General features: G+C 51.0%; 2 non-coding genes across 2 annotated transcripts; one reads left to right on the top strand and one right to left on the bottom strand.

The window, feature by feature from the left end:
• The first annotated feature begins 2,734 nt into the window (after positions 1-2,734).
• TRNAP-CGG (transfer RNA proline (anticodon CGG)) lies at positions 2,735-2,806 on the top strand. Its single transcript has one exon. It is a non-coding gene; the product is annotated as a tRNA-Pro (tRNA).
• A 12,291-nt stretch (positions 2,807-15,097) lies between these two features.
• TRNAQ-UUG (transfer RNA glutamine (anticodon UUG)) lies at positions 15,098-15,169 on the bottom strand. Its single transcript has one exon. It is a non-coding gene; the product is annotated as a tRNA-Gln (tRNA).
• Positions 15,170-16,229: the final 1,060 nt, after the last annotated feature.

The raw sequence follows: 16,229 nt of genomic DNA, 5'->3' as shown, positions 1-16,229 counted from the left end.
CGTGTAGACGTAGCCATTGGCTCCTATTCTCCCCCATCCTTAGATATTAAAGTTTTATGAAAGGAAAAAAAAAAACAATGAGGAAGAAGGCAGAGCTCTTCAGGATTCTTCCAGAAATGAGCTGGCCCCACAGAAGAGGAAGCAGGACTGTTTCTACCTGGCTTAGAACAAGCGACTAGTTACAAGTTTGACCCATGTGCTAACCACGACACTGCAGAAAATACACACTGGCATTTTGGTGCTTTTCTGAAGTGTTCACAGGAGCCAGTGTATCAGCAAGTTTCCCTTCGAAGAACGGGCAAGAAAAGGGCACGAAGAACTTCTAAAAACTTCATCAATAGCAGTGGTGCAACAGCTTCTCCAATTCGCCTTTCTCACAAGGAGGAGAAACAGAGACAAACCCTCCAACCAACAATGTTCATATCTGCTCAATGTTTCCTGCCACCGCCCAGGGACCCCTTCAACAAACCAGGAAAGCAAAATGCAAGACCCTCAATGGATTCTCTTCTTGCCATTGGTTGCACCCAGAGCACTTAGGAGAGGCAGACGTGGTGTTCCCAGGCTCCAGCCCCAGTGCACAGGAGGTCCAGCAGCACAGTCACAGCCCTGCCAGGCCCAAGAGAGGGAGCAGATGCAAACAAGCCCTAAAGGCAGAGTGCAGCTTGTAAGCTGGGGGAGAAAACAGTCAGTTATACACAAGCAGCCGGTCCTCTGGTGTAAAGCACAGAGCTCGGGACTCTGCCTCTTGCAATCTGAGTTAAACTCCTCAGTAGCACTGCCTCAGTGTCCCTTTCCTCACAGCAGTGCAGGCTTGTTCCACCTTTACTGCTCTACCCAGCTCTAAGCCCGTGCACAGGTAATGGCGCACAAGCTGCCTGCTTCAGTGACTGCTCCGCTCCTGTCCCCAGCATGTGCAAAAGCTTTCTCCCAATAGCATGTGTTTTCCATACTGTTCAGGGGGTTACCGTCATGCCTGCCCTGCAGACAGCCACAGACACCCCAGCCAGGCTGCCACCTACCCTCCGGCAGGCCCCAGGTTTATTTAACACAAACCATCACCTTCCCCTTCTCAATGACACTTTTCCCATCACACTTTTGAACTCTCCATCTCTTGTCCTTGTGGAAGTGAGTCGGATGAGCACCGAGCTCCACATTTCTCACCGTCCCCTGGATAATCATAGCTCATGTACATGCCCAGTGCACAGCTGGAGCGAATGCAGAAAGCCCTGAAGCTGCAGAGCGCTGAAGGGGGACAGTCAGCTGGGGAAAAGTTTTCTTCTCTCCTCCTTGGGCAGGTGAGGATAGAAATGAAGAGAAGAAAATCCTCTGCCACACTCCAAAGGGGATGGAAATATCCATTTGTACTGTCTTTGCTTCCACCAAATTGGAGAACAAGAACAGCCGTGTGCTACCAAAGGCCAAGACACCAGCGCAAGCTGGGAGAGACCTGCTGTATTGGCTGAGAAAATCAATATCGATGCAAGAAAGAAACTGCCTAGGATGGGATGTGAGCCCATGACACTGGGGGGTAGAAGCCTTTCCACCATCTACCACAGGTCACAATCACTACACCAATACACCTCACATTTTGCTGCCCAGCAGATGGAGTCAAGGGTGTATAAGTGTAGGTGTGTATAAGTGTGTTGCACAAAGTCCAGGTCTCCTCGGGGTCTCTCACAACTACTGAGATGGAAACACAGGTAATATCAGGAAATTCTATGATATAAATCACTGATAGCAACTCCAGTTCCCAATTTCCTCTCCTCCGGCCCAAAGTGTCAATCAAATCAGCCAGTGATTCGATTGAAATGTAAGACTGAATTTCCCGCCCTTGTGCTCCTGGGCAGCCTCCTCTGTGGGCAGCACCGTGTGAGCGCGGTGAGCCCAGGGTCCGTCCCAGACCACACAGATGGGGCTTTGATCCTCTTCACAGAACAGTTTCAGAGCCTCCTGGTGCTCCCCACACACCCCGTCCCCTCCGGCTCCCTTCACTGCCAGCAAACGCAGCCCTCTGAGCAGTTCCACTACGTTTGCAGCTGCCTGTTGGGCCGGAGGTGTCTCTGCCACACAGTCTGTCTGCACTGAGGGCAGGAGGGGGCTGGATCGGGCCCCCCTCCAGCACTGGCTGAGGCAGGCTGGGCAGAAGTTGTACCCACACTCTGTAATCACGGGGTCCTTGAAATGCTCCAGACAGACGGGACACGTCGCTTCCTCCTGGAGACTTTTCACAGGGCTCATCATCAACAACAGCCATGAGCTCAGCGCCCATTGCTGCCCGACGCCTCCCTCACGATTTCCTTCCATCTTTCCCTGTTCACTGTGGAGTGGCTCAGTTTGCGTAATGACCTCTGCACCCATCTACTGCGTCATCTCCCCAATCTCTGTGGGCTCTGCCTCTCCTACATAAACAGTCTGATACTGCAAATACCAGGGGCGTGATTGCTGGTTCATCGTTCATTCTGCAGATCCACCCAAACAGCTGTAACTTCCGTTGTGTAACCTCCTGGAGCAGGGTCTCTTGGGGGTATCTTCCTGTATAATTCCTGGATATGCTCCTGTGTTTTTCTCCCACACTGTGTCGTTTGTGAACTGTCCAGAGTGTGAAGTTGGTTTCTTGCTTCAGGACTGTGAAGAGAACTTGGGAATGCCCTTGGAAAGGTGAATTTGGGAGCAGCACTTAGATGAGCACTGGCTGTTTGCTCAAATGTGGGTGTGGAAGAGGCCTTTCCAGGGTGGCTTGTTGGTCTAGGGGTATGATTCTCCCTTCGGGTGGGAGAGGTCCTGGGTTCAAGTCCCAGACAAGCCCATTTTCTGCCTTTCTCTGATAACTTACATGGGCAACGGGGGCCCCAAATCCTCACACGCATCTTTCTTCTTCCTTTGCTCAGTGCAATGGATCAGCTGCTTGTCACTGGATGGCTCAGCTCTGTCAAGATGAGGCTCTGCCAGTGACTACACCCTTCATGCCAGAGGTCACTTTCACAGCACTGAGCAGAGTCACAAACAGGGCACATCTCCCCTACTCCCTCCCTTTGGAAGGGGCAGGACAATGAGGGATTTTGGCAGATGCTAATGAGGCGCTGACATGAATATGCAGAGCCTCATTAGCATAATGGCGGACGTGCAGGTTGTGAAAGTGCCGCTTTGGACGTGCAGGCTGCACACGCAGACTGGGGCCCCCAGGCTCCCAAAGCCCTTCTGCACAAACAGCTGCTGCCAGCGCTGGAAGCTCCCGAGAAGTGGAACCTTCATTTGAGCACTTGGAGCTCTGCAGAAGTGCGGGGGGGTCACTGGTTTGCTCACTGGGCCCCGTCCCCTCCACACTCCTCGCTCGGCCTCCTCCCTCTGAGGCCCCACCTGTGCTCTCCCCTCACTCCCGGTTCACCTCCTCCCATCCCTGCTCTGCGTCTTCCACTGCAGTCTGCCTGCTGCTCCCACCTCTGCTCCCACCGGCCCACCCATCTGCTGCTCTCTCCGCTATGCCCCCAGGCCTCCCCACCTGCTGCTCATGGCTCTCCCTGCCCTACGCCAGGGGCTGCCCACTGCCCAGGGAAGCCCCAGCATTACATGGCGAAGGACCCCTCTTTAGCCTCTCCCTTTGGAGAGCGGTGGGTGCTGCTCGTTCATTGGTCCTACCCCTCAGCCGGGTGGGTGCTGCTCGTTCATTGGTCGTACCCCTCAGCCGGGTGGGTGCTGCTCGTTCATTGGTCGTACCCCTCAGCCGGGTGGGTGCCGCTCGTTCATTGGTCCTACCCCTCAGCCGGGTGGGTGCTGCTCGTTCATTGGTCCTACCTCTCAGCCGGGTGGGTGCCGCTCGTTCATTGGTCGTACCCCTCAGCCGGGTGGGTGCCGCTCGTTCATTGGTCGTACCCCTCAGCCGGGTGGGTGCCGCTCGTTCATTGGTCGTACCCCTCAGCCGGGTGGGTGCTGCTCGTTCATTGGTCGTACCCCTCAGCCGGGTGGGTGCTGCTCGTTCATTGGTCGTACCCCTCAGCCGGGTGGGTGCTGCTCGTTCATTGGTCCTACCTCTCAGCCGGGTGGGTGCTGCTCGTTCATTGGTCGTACCCCTCAGCCGGGTGGTGCTTTCAAACAGCTCTGGCTCGTGAACACACCCGGGTGGGGCACTCTGAAAACAGCTCCACAAATAAATCACAGACATGGCCAGTAATTAAAAGCATAAAAATCTGCCCCAGAGCCCCAGTGTGAACCCCTCCTCCCACAGACACTGACTGTCCACCGTCTCCTCTGCAGCTGCTCTCAGGAATGAAGCGTCTGCCAAAGCAGCGCGTGCTACAGACCTCTGCAGTTCACAGAGCCACCCCTGTTGCATGTCCATCACCTGCCCAGGCAGCTCAATGAAAGTCCGAGCCCAGGGAGGTGACACAGGCAGCAGAACCTGGTCAGAGGACACCAGGCTCTGCAAAGCCAGGCTGCCAGGCACCAGCACCCCCAGGCAGTGGCATTGTGATGCAGGCAGGGACTCCCTTACAGCCCTCCCACAAGAGTGGACCTGCACAGCTCCCTGTGCCTGCTGGAACCTCCCCCTCCATAGCAGCCAGGCCACTTAGTCAAGATGCCTCAAGGGCTCCCCTAGAGCTTGAAACCGCCACCGTGGCCTTGTAAGCAGCTGTGTCTGAACAGCTCAGCCAGCTGATAGGAACTGGTTTTACAAGTGTCATCATTGGAAAGGAGCCAGGGGAGCAGCAGGGACATATGGACTCAACAATGAGGTGGCTGGGGAGGAGCTTCTGCTTATCCTGTGGGGAATTAGCTCAGATGGCAGAGCGGTTGCTTTGCATGCAAGCGGTAGTGGGATCAATACCCCCATTTTCCACCGAAAGTTGCTTTTCTGCAGCCTTTTCTTCCAAGGCAATGTGAGACCAGGCCCCCTTTCTCTTCCTGCTTGGCTGCTCCTCAGGAAGCTCTCAGTGTGGAGGGGGCATTTGGAGCTGTCTCTGCTTGGCTGTGTGCAATGGCACAAAACAGCATTTGAGCATCTCCTCTCCCACCTGCTGAGAAGAACAGCTCTGACCTGGAGGCTGAATTTCAAAGAGGAAGCCATGGCCATGGGCTGCCTCAGGTGAGAGAAAGTGGTGATGCACATGTGAGCCATGTAACTAATATGGTGATGCCCCAGAGCGGGTGGCAGTGAGTTGTAGGTCAGTCATTGTGGTGGGCAGGTTCAGCACTGCACACGCAGAAGGTTCTGGAGTTGGGTGACAGCTGTGGGCTCTGCTCCTCTGGGCTCTGTGTCTGTGGGTAGGAGAGCAGACAGGGCAGCTGCTGGTGCAAGGCCATGTGCTCTGGGTGAGCTGGAGCAGCTGAGCTCAGGAGCAGGCAGCAGGCTGGGTCCCTCCATGGGAAGCACATTGCAGCAGGGGGTGATGGTGTTACCCTCTGCCAGGGAACATGGGCCATGTTAATCTCGTGATCAAGGCAGCGGAGGGAGGGGATAGGCAGGGTCTGTGGGGACATCTGGCAGGGGCCTAGGACAGGGGGTGAGGGGCAGCAGGGTCAGAGGGAATTCCCAGCCATGGCTCAGGGCAGTGGGGAATGGGAGACAGAGTGTGAGAGGGGGATGCCAGGTTGGGGTTCAGGGTGGTGGGGGAGGGGCAGAGGGGATGCCCAGTTGGGATTCTGAGCAGTGGGGGAGGGGGAGCAAGCTAATTCCAGAGCCCCCATGACCCTGCAGCTGCCTCTTGCTCCTTTGTGAAAGGGCCCTTGTGAGCTGTCACTGGGCAGGCTGGCTCGCTCAGTTGCTCGTTCCTATGAGCAGATGGGAACAAGGGGACTTCGAAGCAGGCGGGGTCCTGTCGAAAAGCAGCCCCATCGGGACGAGACGTGCGGCGGTGAGACGCGTCAATTTCGAAGTGCCGCGGCCGCCCGCATGCTAATGGGGGTTGAATATGTATTTCAGTGCTTCAGTAGTAAACTTTGAAATGGCCACTTTTTGGCTAGTGTAGACACGGCCATAGAGACGCTCCAGTTTGGTCAATGTAAATTGCAGTGAGGCGTTGCTGGTGCATGATGGCGTATATTATATTAGTAGATGTGCAGATAAAGGAGCCGCTGATGGTGTGGTTGCTGTTTGGTCCTGTGATGATATTTATGGTGTAGATATGCGAGCACAATTGGCAGCAAGGTTTGTTGCAGGGCTTGGTTCCCAGTTTAGAGTTACTCTGTTGTGCCCTATAGTTGCTGGTGAGAATTTGTTTCAGGTCGGCAGGCTGTCTGTAGGCAAGGACAGACCTGCCGCTCAAGGGCTGTGGGAGTGAGGGATCATTGTCCAAGATGGTTTGCAGATCACAATTGATACATTGGAGAGGCCTTAGGTAGTGGCTCTATGTGACAGCCAGTGGTGTTCTCTTGTTTTCTTTGCGAGGCCTGTCTTGAGGCAGGTGGCTTCTGGGTACCCGTCTGGCTCTGTCAATCTGCTTCCTCACTTCCTTAGGTGGGTATTGTAGTTTGAGGAAAGCTTGGTAAAGGTCTTGGAGATGTTTGTCTCTGATGGAGCAGAGCAAATATGGTTGTACCTCAGTGCCTGGGTGTGCGCAATGCATCGTGTAGTCTGCTCTGGATGGAATCTGCAGGCGTGTAGATAAGCATAGAGGTCTGTGGGTTTTCGGTGTCAGGTGGTATTTATGTGACCGTCGCTTATCTGCACAGTAGTGTGCAGGAAGTGGATCTCTTGTGTGAACTGGTCCGGACTAAGGTTGATGGTGGGGTGGATGGAAACTGTTGAAATCCTGGTGGAACTCTTCAAGAGCCTCCTTCCCAACCAATGAAGCAGTTGCAGATGTCCTTGTTCTTTCAGCGAGCGTTCTCTGCTATTAATCTTAGTGTCTGTATATGCTGTATGGTACTTTTATCTTTCCCAAATCCCACTTACTTGCCTGTTAGATGTTCCTTTTTCTTTGGTCTCAGTCTCTCCATCAGTACCAGCAGCAGCAGCTTGCCTCGATGACTTGTCAGGGTAATCCTTCTGTGCACTTCCTTTCTTGTGTATTGTCACAAGCGCGGACATTGTCCATTCCTTAGTGGACTTTCCTTCCTTCCGTGCTACGTTACATAGTTGGTGTATTTCCTGACTCATACTTTCTCTGCTGTATTTGATCATCTCTCCCATGATCTTATCATTTCTAGGGCATTTGTTTTTCTTTAGTCGTACCACTAATCTTTCTACCTCTTTCCTCGAAATATCAGATAAAGCTCTGCTGTCTGCCCACACCTGACCCCCTGCCAGCCCCAACACTTGGGGCTGCCCAGCTTTGATGGTGTTTAGATCTTATAAGGCACTGGAGGAAGCTCAGCTTGTGCTGGGTGGAGTCACACAGACCAGGCAGAGCTGTGAATGACTGAGCCCAGTAGCACCAGCCCCCCTGCAGATCATGAATCTCCCTCCAGGCAGCAGGAAGTGTGGGGAAGGCTTTGGCAAAGAGAAGTCAAGTGCAGCTGGTGTGTGTGTGGGACGGGGGGGTGGTTGGTTTGGCTTTTGTCTAAAACTGTGACATGTGATAGCCATCTGTGGACCTAACCTCCAAATATTTATTGAGCTCTTTTTTAGACTCTGTTAGAGTGCTGGCCTTCACAGCGTCCTCTGGCAAGGAGTTCCACGGGTTTACTGTGCGCTGTGTGAAGAAAAACTTTCTTTTATTAGTTTTGAACCTGCTACCCAGTAATTTCATTTGGTGTCCTCTAGTTCTTATATTATGGGAACAAGTAGGTAACTTTTCTGTATTCACTTTCTCCACACCATTCATGATTTTATATACCTCTATCATATCGCCCCTCAGTCTCCTCTTTTCGAGACTGAAAAGTCTCAGTCTCTCTAGCCTCTCCTCCTATGGGACCGATTCCAAACCCTAAATCATTTTAGTTGCCCTTTTGAGAACCTTTTCTAATGCCAATATATCTTTTTTGAGGTGAGGAGACCACGTCTGCACGCAGTACTCAAGATGTGGGCGTACCATAGTTTTATATAGGGAAGTAAGATGCAGTGTTCAGGGATTTTACTCGTTACTCTACCTTTTAATTTCTGTTGAACTAACCTCCTCATTTTTGTGAAATTCCCCTTTTTGAAATTAAATACCAGAGTGTTGGACTGTTGCCGTGTTCTTCCCAACACAGGAATATTAAATGTTTGTATGTTATGGTCACTATTTCCAAGTGGTCCTTTAATAGTTACCTCTTGGACCAGATCCTGTGTTCCACTCAGCACTAAATCAAGAATTTCCTCTCCCCTTGTGGGTTTCTGTACCAGCTGCTCCAAGAAGCAGTCATTTAAGGCATCAAGAAATTTTCTCTCTGAATCCCTTCCTGAGGTGACCTGTACCCAGTCAATATGGGGATAATTGAAATCCCCCATTATTAGTGAGTTTTTTATTTTGATAGCCTCTCTAATCTCCCTTAGCATTTCAGCATCACTATCACTGTCCCGGTCAGGTGGTCGATAATATATCCCTACTGCTATATTCCCATCGGAGGAAGGAATTGCTATCCATAGTGATTCCATAGAACATTTGGATTCATTTAGGATTTTTATTTCATTTGATTCTATATTATCTTTCACATGCAGTACCACTCCGCCACCCGCTCGGCCCATTCTGTCCTTCCGATATATTTTATATCCCGGTATGATCGTGTCCCACTGATTGTCCTTATTCCACCAGGTTTCCGTGATGCCTATTATGTCAAACTCCTCCTTTGATATGAGGTACGCTAATTCCCCCACCTTATTAGACAGACTTCGAGCATTTGTGTAAAAGCACTTTAAAAAGCTACCGCTATTCATATGCCTGCCCTTCCCTGATGTATTGGATTCTCTTACATGTGATTGTTTCTCATCTGATCTGGCCCATACTCTATCATCTCCTTCTTCTCTTTCTGACTGAATTCTAGAGAATCTCTATCAATGGAGTCTCGCCTAAGAGAAGTCTCCGTCCGATCCACGTGCTTCTCTGCTCCAATCGGCTTTCCCCCATCTCCTAGTTTAACCACTCGTCTACGACCTTTTTAATGTTTAATGCCAGCAGCCTGGATCCACCTTGGTTTAGGTGGAGCCCATCCTTCCTGTATACGCTCCCCCTACCCCAAAAGTGTTCCCAGTTCCTAACAAATCTAAACCCTTCTTCCCTGCACCATCGTCTCACCAACGCATTGAGACTCTGAAGTTCTGCCTCCCTGGCCCTGCGCGTGGAACTGAAAACATTTCTGAGAATGCCACAATAGAGGTCCTGGATTTCAGGCTCCTTCCTAGCAACCTAAATTTGGCCTCCAGGACATCTCTCCTGCCCTTCCTTATGTCATTGGTACTTTCATGTACCACAACAACCGGCTTCTCCCCACTACTGCATATAAGTCTCTCGAGATGCCTCGAAAGATCCGCAACCTTTACACCAGGCAGGCAAGTCACCATACAGTTCTCCCGGTCATCACAAACCCAACTATCTATATTTCTAATGATCGAATCACCCACTACTAACACCTGCCTCTTCCTAACAACTGGCGTTCCCTCCCCCGGAGAGGTGTCCTCCGCACGAGAGGATACCATAGCACCCTCTGGAAGGAGGGTCCCAACTATGGGATGGTTTCCCTCTGCCCCCATTGACTGCTCTCCTTCCCTGAGCCTTTCATCCTCCTTAACAGCATCGGGGCTGTCAGATTGGAGGTGGGACAGCCCTACTACATCCCACAAAGCCTCATCAACATAGCTCTCTGCCTCCCTTAGCTCCTCCAGTTCAGCCATCCTGGTCTCCAAAGCCCACACTTGGTCTCTGAGGGCCAGGAGCTCCTTGCATTGAGTGCACACATAAGCCACCCACCCACAAGGATAGATAATCATACATATTACACTCAACTCAATAAACAGGATAGCCCCTGCTCTGCTGCTGGTCTTCTGCCTCCATTTCCTCCTCTGATTTAATTTAATTCCATATGGGGTTCTTAAGTAAAAGTTTCAGACAGGGATGTTATAAAAGATTTAAGGACGTTAGAAGTAACTAGCTCCCTCTAAGCTCCCCCTCTAAACTCCCCTCTCAAAACTCTCTCCTGTTAGCAGTCGGCCTGTTTGCAACAGCCCCGGTCGCATCCGCCCTGGTCACTTGCCAGTGGGGTTTAAAAGGCTGTGGCCTTCCTGATATCCCCTCCCTCTGGCTACAGCTCAGCCAATCAGCACAGAGGTTTAGATTTCAAACCTAATCAAGGCTCACAGCTTCCAACTGCCAGCCTAAGCACACGGCCTTTCAAACAGACAGCCCAGCACTACAAACTCCAAACAAACAGACAAACACAAGCCCAGAACCCCCAAACACAAACACCCACACACTCTAGACAGCCACTTACCTCAAGGTGCTGTAGTTTGCTCCCTCCTTCACCAGGAGAGCCCCTCTCAAAACTCCCACCTGTTAGCAGTCGGCCTGTTTGCAAGAGCCCCGGTCGCAAGGTCTTGTGCTCCAACCCCTTAACCATTTTTGTTGCTCTTTGCTGAACCTGCTCCAGCAAATCCACATCCTTTTTATACTGGGGGGACCAAAATTGGACACAATATTCCAGATGTGCCCTCACCAGTGCCGAATAAAGAGGAATAGCCACTTCACAGAATCATAGGGCTGGAAGGGACCTCAGGAGGTCATCTAGTCCAGTCCCCTGCTTCAAGCAGGATCAACCCCCGCTAAGTCATCCCAGCCAGGACCTTGTCCAGCCGGGACTTAAAAACCTCAAGGGATGGAGAATCCACCACCTCTCTAGGCAACACATTCCAATGCTTCACCACCTGCCTGGGGAAGTAGTTTTTCCTAATATCTAACCTACTCCTCTCCTTCTGTAACTTCTGACCATTACACCTTGTTCTGCCATCTGACACCACTGAGAACAGTTTCTCACCCTCCTCTTTAGAGCTCCCCTTCAGGAAGTTGAAGGCTGCTATTAAATCACCTCTAAGTCTTCTCTTCTGGAAACTAAACAAGCCCAAATCCCTCAGCCTATCCTCATAGGTCTTGTGCTCCAGACCCTTAATCATTTTTGTTGCCCTTCGCTGAACCTCCTCCAGCAAATCCAAATCCTTTTTATACTGGGTGGCCCAAAACTGGACACAATATTCCAGATGTGGCCTCACCAGTGCCGAATAAAGAAGAATAACTGCTTCTCTAGTTCTGCTTGAAATGCTCCTCCTAATGCACCCCAGAATGCTGTTAGCTTTCTTGGCTACAGGGGCACACTGTTTACTCATATCCAGCCTTTCATCCACCATAACCCCTCGGTCCCTTTCCATCATACTGCTGCTGAGCCAGTCAGTCCCCAGACTGTAACGATGTTTGGGATTCTTCCCCCCCAGGTGCAGGACTCTACACTTCTCCTTATTGAACCGCATCAGATTTCTTTTGGCCCAGTCCTCCAATTTATCCAGGTCCCTCTGGATTCTCTCTCTACCCTCCAACATATCTACGTCTCCCCCTAGTTTTGTGTCATCCGCAAACTTGCTGAGGGTGCAACCCAGTCCCTCATCCAGGTCATTAATAAAGATGTTGAATAACACTTGCCCCAGAACCGAGCTTTGCGGCACTCTGCTTCAAACAGACCACCATCCAGATATTGAGCCATTGACCACTACCCGTTGGGCCTGACCATCAAGCCAGCTTTCTATCCATCTTATAGTCCAATGATCCAGTTCTTATTTCCTTAACTTATGGACAAGAATGTTGTGGGAGACCGGATCAAAAACCTTGCCGAAGTCAAGGTATATCACATCCACTGACTTCCTCATGTCCACAGAGCTTGTTACCTTGTCATAGAAGCTGATCAGATGGTGAGGCAGGACTTGCCCCTGGTGAATCCATGTTGTCTCCTTTTGATCACTTTCCCCTCTTCCAAGTGCTCTAAAATGGATTCCTTGAGGATTCCCTCCATTATTTTCCCAGGGACTGAGGTAAGGCTGGCGGGTCTATAGTTCCCTGGATTGTCCTTCTTTCCTTCTTTAAAGATGGGCACTACGTTTGCCTTCTTCCAGTCATCTGGTATCTCCCCTGACCTCCAAGAGTCTTCAAGGATAATGGCCAAAGGTTCAGCAATGACCTCTGCCAGTCCCCTCAGTACCCTGGGGTGCATTAAATCCAGACCCATGGACTTGTGCACATCTAGTTTTTCTAGATAGCTCAGAACTTGTTTCTTCCCACAGATGGCTGCCCTCCACCTTCCCATAGTGCATCATCTAGGACCATCATGTGGAAGTTGACTTTGTCCGTGAAGACTGAGGCAAAAAAAGCATTGAGTACTTCAGCTTTTCCTGCATCATCTGTCACTCGGTTACCTCCCTCATCCAGCAATGGCTCCACGCCTTCTCTGATAACCCGTTTATTGTTCACATGCCTGTAGAAACCCTTCTTGTTACTCTTCACATCCCTTGCCAGCTGCAGTTCCAATTGTGCTTTCGCTTTCCTGATAAATGCCCGGCATTCTCCAGCCATATGTTTATGCTCCTCCTTAGTCAGCTGTCCATGTTTCCATTTCTTGTATGTATCCTTTTTGAGTTTAAGCGGACTAAGTATTTCCCTGTTAAGCCAAGCCGGTTGCCTACCATGTTTCCATTTCTTACTATGTAGCTGGATGGTTTGTTCCTGTGCCTTCAGTAAGACTTTTTTAAAGTACTGCCAGTTCTCTTCAACTCTTTTCCCCTTCATCTTCGTTTCCCAAGGGATCCTGCTCATCCGGTCTCCTAGGGAGTCAGAGTCTGCTCTTCTGAAATCAAGGGTCTGTATGTTACCCCTCACCTTTCTTACTTTTGTCCAGATCATGAAATCTACTATCTCATGGTCACTGCAGCCCAGGTTCCCTCCCACTTCTATTTTTTCTTTTAGTTCTTCCCTCTTTGTGAGCAGCAGGTCAAGTTGCGCACGACCCCTGGTCGGTTCCTTCAGCCCTTGTACAAAGAAGTTATCCCCAACATTCTCCAAAAACTTCCTGGATTGTGTGTGTGCTGATGCATTGGTCTCCCAACAAATGTCCAGATGATTAATGTCTCCCATGAGAACCAGGGCCTGTGATTTGGAAGCTTCACTTAGCTGCCTGAAGAAAGCCTCATCTGTCTCCTCTCCCTGATCTGGTGGTCTATAACAGACACCAACTACAACATCACCTCTCTTACTTCCACCTCTGAGCTTAACCCAAAGACACTCAACTGGATTTTCTCCTTCCTCATACTGGAGCTCTGAGCAATCATGCTGCTCCCTCACACGGAGCACAACTCCTCCTCCTTTTCTCCCCTTTCTGTCCTTTCTAAACAATTTATAATCTTCCACCACCGTGCTCCGGTTTTGTGAGTCGTCCCACCAAGTCTCCATTATTCCAACCACCTCATACTTGTGTGACTGTGCCAGGGCCTCTAATTCTTCTTGTTTGTTCCCCAGGCTTCTGGCATTAGTGTACAAGCATCTTAGAGAAGGGGCCAATTGCTCCATTTTCTCCTCTTCACCCAGGAAACCCACTTGATTGTTTCCTCCTCCTTCCCCACTTACCTCAGGGATTGTGTCACCTTCCCCTGACAAACCAAGTTTAAAGCCCTCCTCACTAGGTTTGCAAGCCTGTCCGCAAACATGCTCTTTCCTCTTTTAGTGAGGTGGATCCCGTCTCTTCTCAGGAATCCCTGTTCACGAAACAGAATCCCGTGGTCAAAGAAACCAAATCCTTCCCTGCTACACCACCTACGCAACCACGCATTTACCTCTGTGATTCAACGATCCCTCCGTGGACCCCTTCCTTCCACAGGGAGGATAGATGAGAAGACCATCTGTGCTCCGTATTCCTTGATCTTCCTTCCTAGGGTTACGTAATCTGCTGTGATCTCATCAAAGTTGTTCTTGTCTGTATCATTGGTTCCTACATGAAGAGATCCCTTATTTGTTTCTAGTGCCGCCTTGAAGGGCACAAGAGAAACACCATGTAAGAAGGTAAAAACAGGTATAGGGCTCCTCCTGAAGGTGAACTCTCAGACAAACTCCCTGTTAGTTGCTCCTGTTCTCTGCTCACAGGGGTCACTGGGGCTGCCTTCTTGTAGAGTTGCTAGCTGGTTAGGCCTGGCTCAAAGCCTTTGCCTCCAATCTGACCAGCCCTTGAAGGCCCACCTGGAAGGAAGCTCTCCCAATGCGCACCTTGCAAACATGCCAAACTGCCAAACACGCTTTCCAACTGCCCCTCTCTGCAAAACAGAGGCTCAGGCACACAGGCAGCTCTGCAAATTGCCCCTCACTGCAAAACAAAACAAATGCACAGACACCACAGATAGAAATTCAACCCACCAGCTCACAACGCAGCCCCCCAAATGCCACACTCACCTGAGCTCCTCTAGGATGCTCTTCCAGGCAAACTCCCTGTTTGCTGCTCCTGTTCCATGTGATGTGCCTAACCCTGTGCAAGCTCTGGCTTGTTTTGTGCTTGTCTCCAGCTGGGGAACAGCCTCTTCAGGACACATCTCCTGCCCCACAGCTAAAATGAGCACCACAGTTATGAGACCCCACTGAGGGACTGGCTGATTTCCTCCCACCTTGTGATGCTGGCTGCAGACCACACGCTGCTTTGGGGTGTCCTTAACGAGGGTTTGGTGGGGGGAGCAGCCTGGCTCAGAGACGTTATGAAGATTCCCAGGCCACATGCAGTCATGGTCCTCCCCTCCTCCTGCACTGTCCTCTGTGGCTTTTGAGACTTCCCATAGAGGTGTCAGTACCAGCTGCCCCACCGCCAGGTGTCCAGAGAAGGACAGGTGAGCTGGGCTCCAGCCTGGGACTCCACCTCTCTCCTGCTGTCCCGTGATTTTTTAGCCTGGTCTTAAGTGCCATACCTGCACTAGGAATAGCCTGGCAGCTCCAGGACCAGTTGTGAGGGCCTCAGGAGAAGCCATGAGAAACACAACCTCAGACTGCATCTTCATACACTGATGAGTTCTTGGGCCCCAACACATTGCAGCCAGATTGGGGAGTCAGCACAACCAGACACCTGGCTCCAATGGGCCTCATTCATCCAGCTGGAGGAAAAAGGACTCACTCAGGTACTTCTGGGGATAAAATAGCCCAGCCCTTGGAGAAGATGAGGTCTATGGTAGAGAACACACAGGTCCCACTGAGATTTGAACTCAGATTGCAGGATTCAAAGTCCTGAGTGCTGCCCTTTACACCATGGGACCCATAAGCCAAGCTCCTTTCTTAGCACCCATGACTCTTTCCTAGCTGCTGTTGTGGAACCCTGTTCCCCTGGGGTACAGTGTCCCCCAAAGGTCTGAGGCTGGAGGTCAAAGCAGTGAGGCAAGAGTGAGATCTAAAAGGAAACTTTATGATGCACGCGTGCAGGCTGCCAGCTTCCAAAGAAGTGGGAGCCCTGAGAACCACTTCCAAGGACTCTTTATCCAGTTTGTTTAGACAGTTTAGTCGTTAATTGTCTTCTTTAACATATGAAAGTCTCCGCAGAATTGCCCTGAGCCCTGTCTGTAAGCTCCAGCTGTGCTTCAGGCCAGTTTACACTACAAAGGTACCTGATAACCCAGACAGAGGAGCCTACAGTCTCCAGGGGACAAGGTAGGGACTTCAAAGAAGTGTAGATGACCCCCTGGTATCCCCTTCCAGAGTGAGGCCTCCTTGGTGTGAAAAAGCTCTTTGAGCCCTTAGAGCAGTTTTCCCCCCACAGTGCAGACAGAGGAGTTGTGGCAATGATTTGTCTCTGCATCTGACACTCTAGTAACATCATCTCTGTCTCATGCCTTGCCAGGGAGGTGAGGCCATGCCGCCCAAGCCTGAGTCTCCTCCCGGCTGAGCCAGCGCAGAGCCAGGCTGGCTAGTAGCAGGGTAAAGTGGGAGCCATATCTCTTTCACCCCAGAGTCAAGCACAGCTGCCGAGCACCAAGAGCTAGTGACAATACACAAGAAAGTAAGTGCATTGGAGTGCAAGAGCAACAGAACGATTGCCCGAACAGTCATCTAGACAAGGGGCTGATAATGATACTGAAGGAGAGACTGAGATGGCAGATAGAAGAACAACCACTGGACGAGCAAGCAGGATTCAGGAAAGAGAGGAGTACCAGACAGCCAATGTAGGAACTAAGATTGAGAGCAGAGACAGCTGGACGAAAGATCAAGAATATCTCTGGCTGCGTCGTCGATTTTCAGAAGGCATTTGGCAGTCGTGATAGGAAAGTCACTTGGGCAGTATTGGCGTCATCTGGAGTGGATACCAGACCGATAGGGTTGCTG

The sequence above is a fragment of the Carettochelys insculpta genome, chromosome 25 (genome assembly GCF_033958435.1).
Source record: "Carettochelys insculpta isolate YL-2023 chromosome 25, ASM3395843v1, whole genome shotgun sequence".
NCBI lineage: Eukaryota > Metazoa > Chordata > Testudines > Carettochelyidae > Carettochelys > Carettochelys insculpta.
The sequence above is the reverse complement of the archived record's forward strand: the minus strand, read 5'-3'. Positions and strand labels throughout refer to the sequence as shown.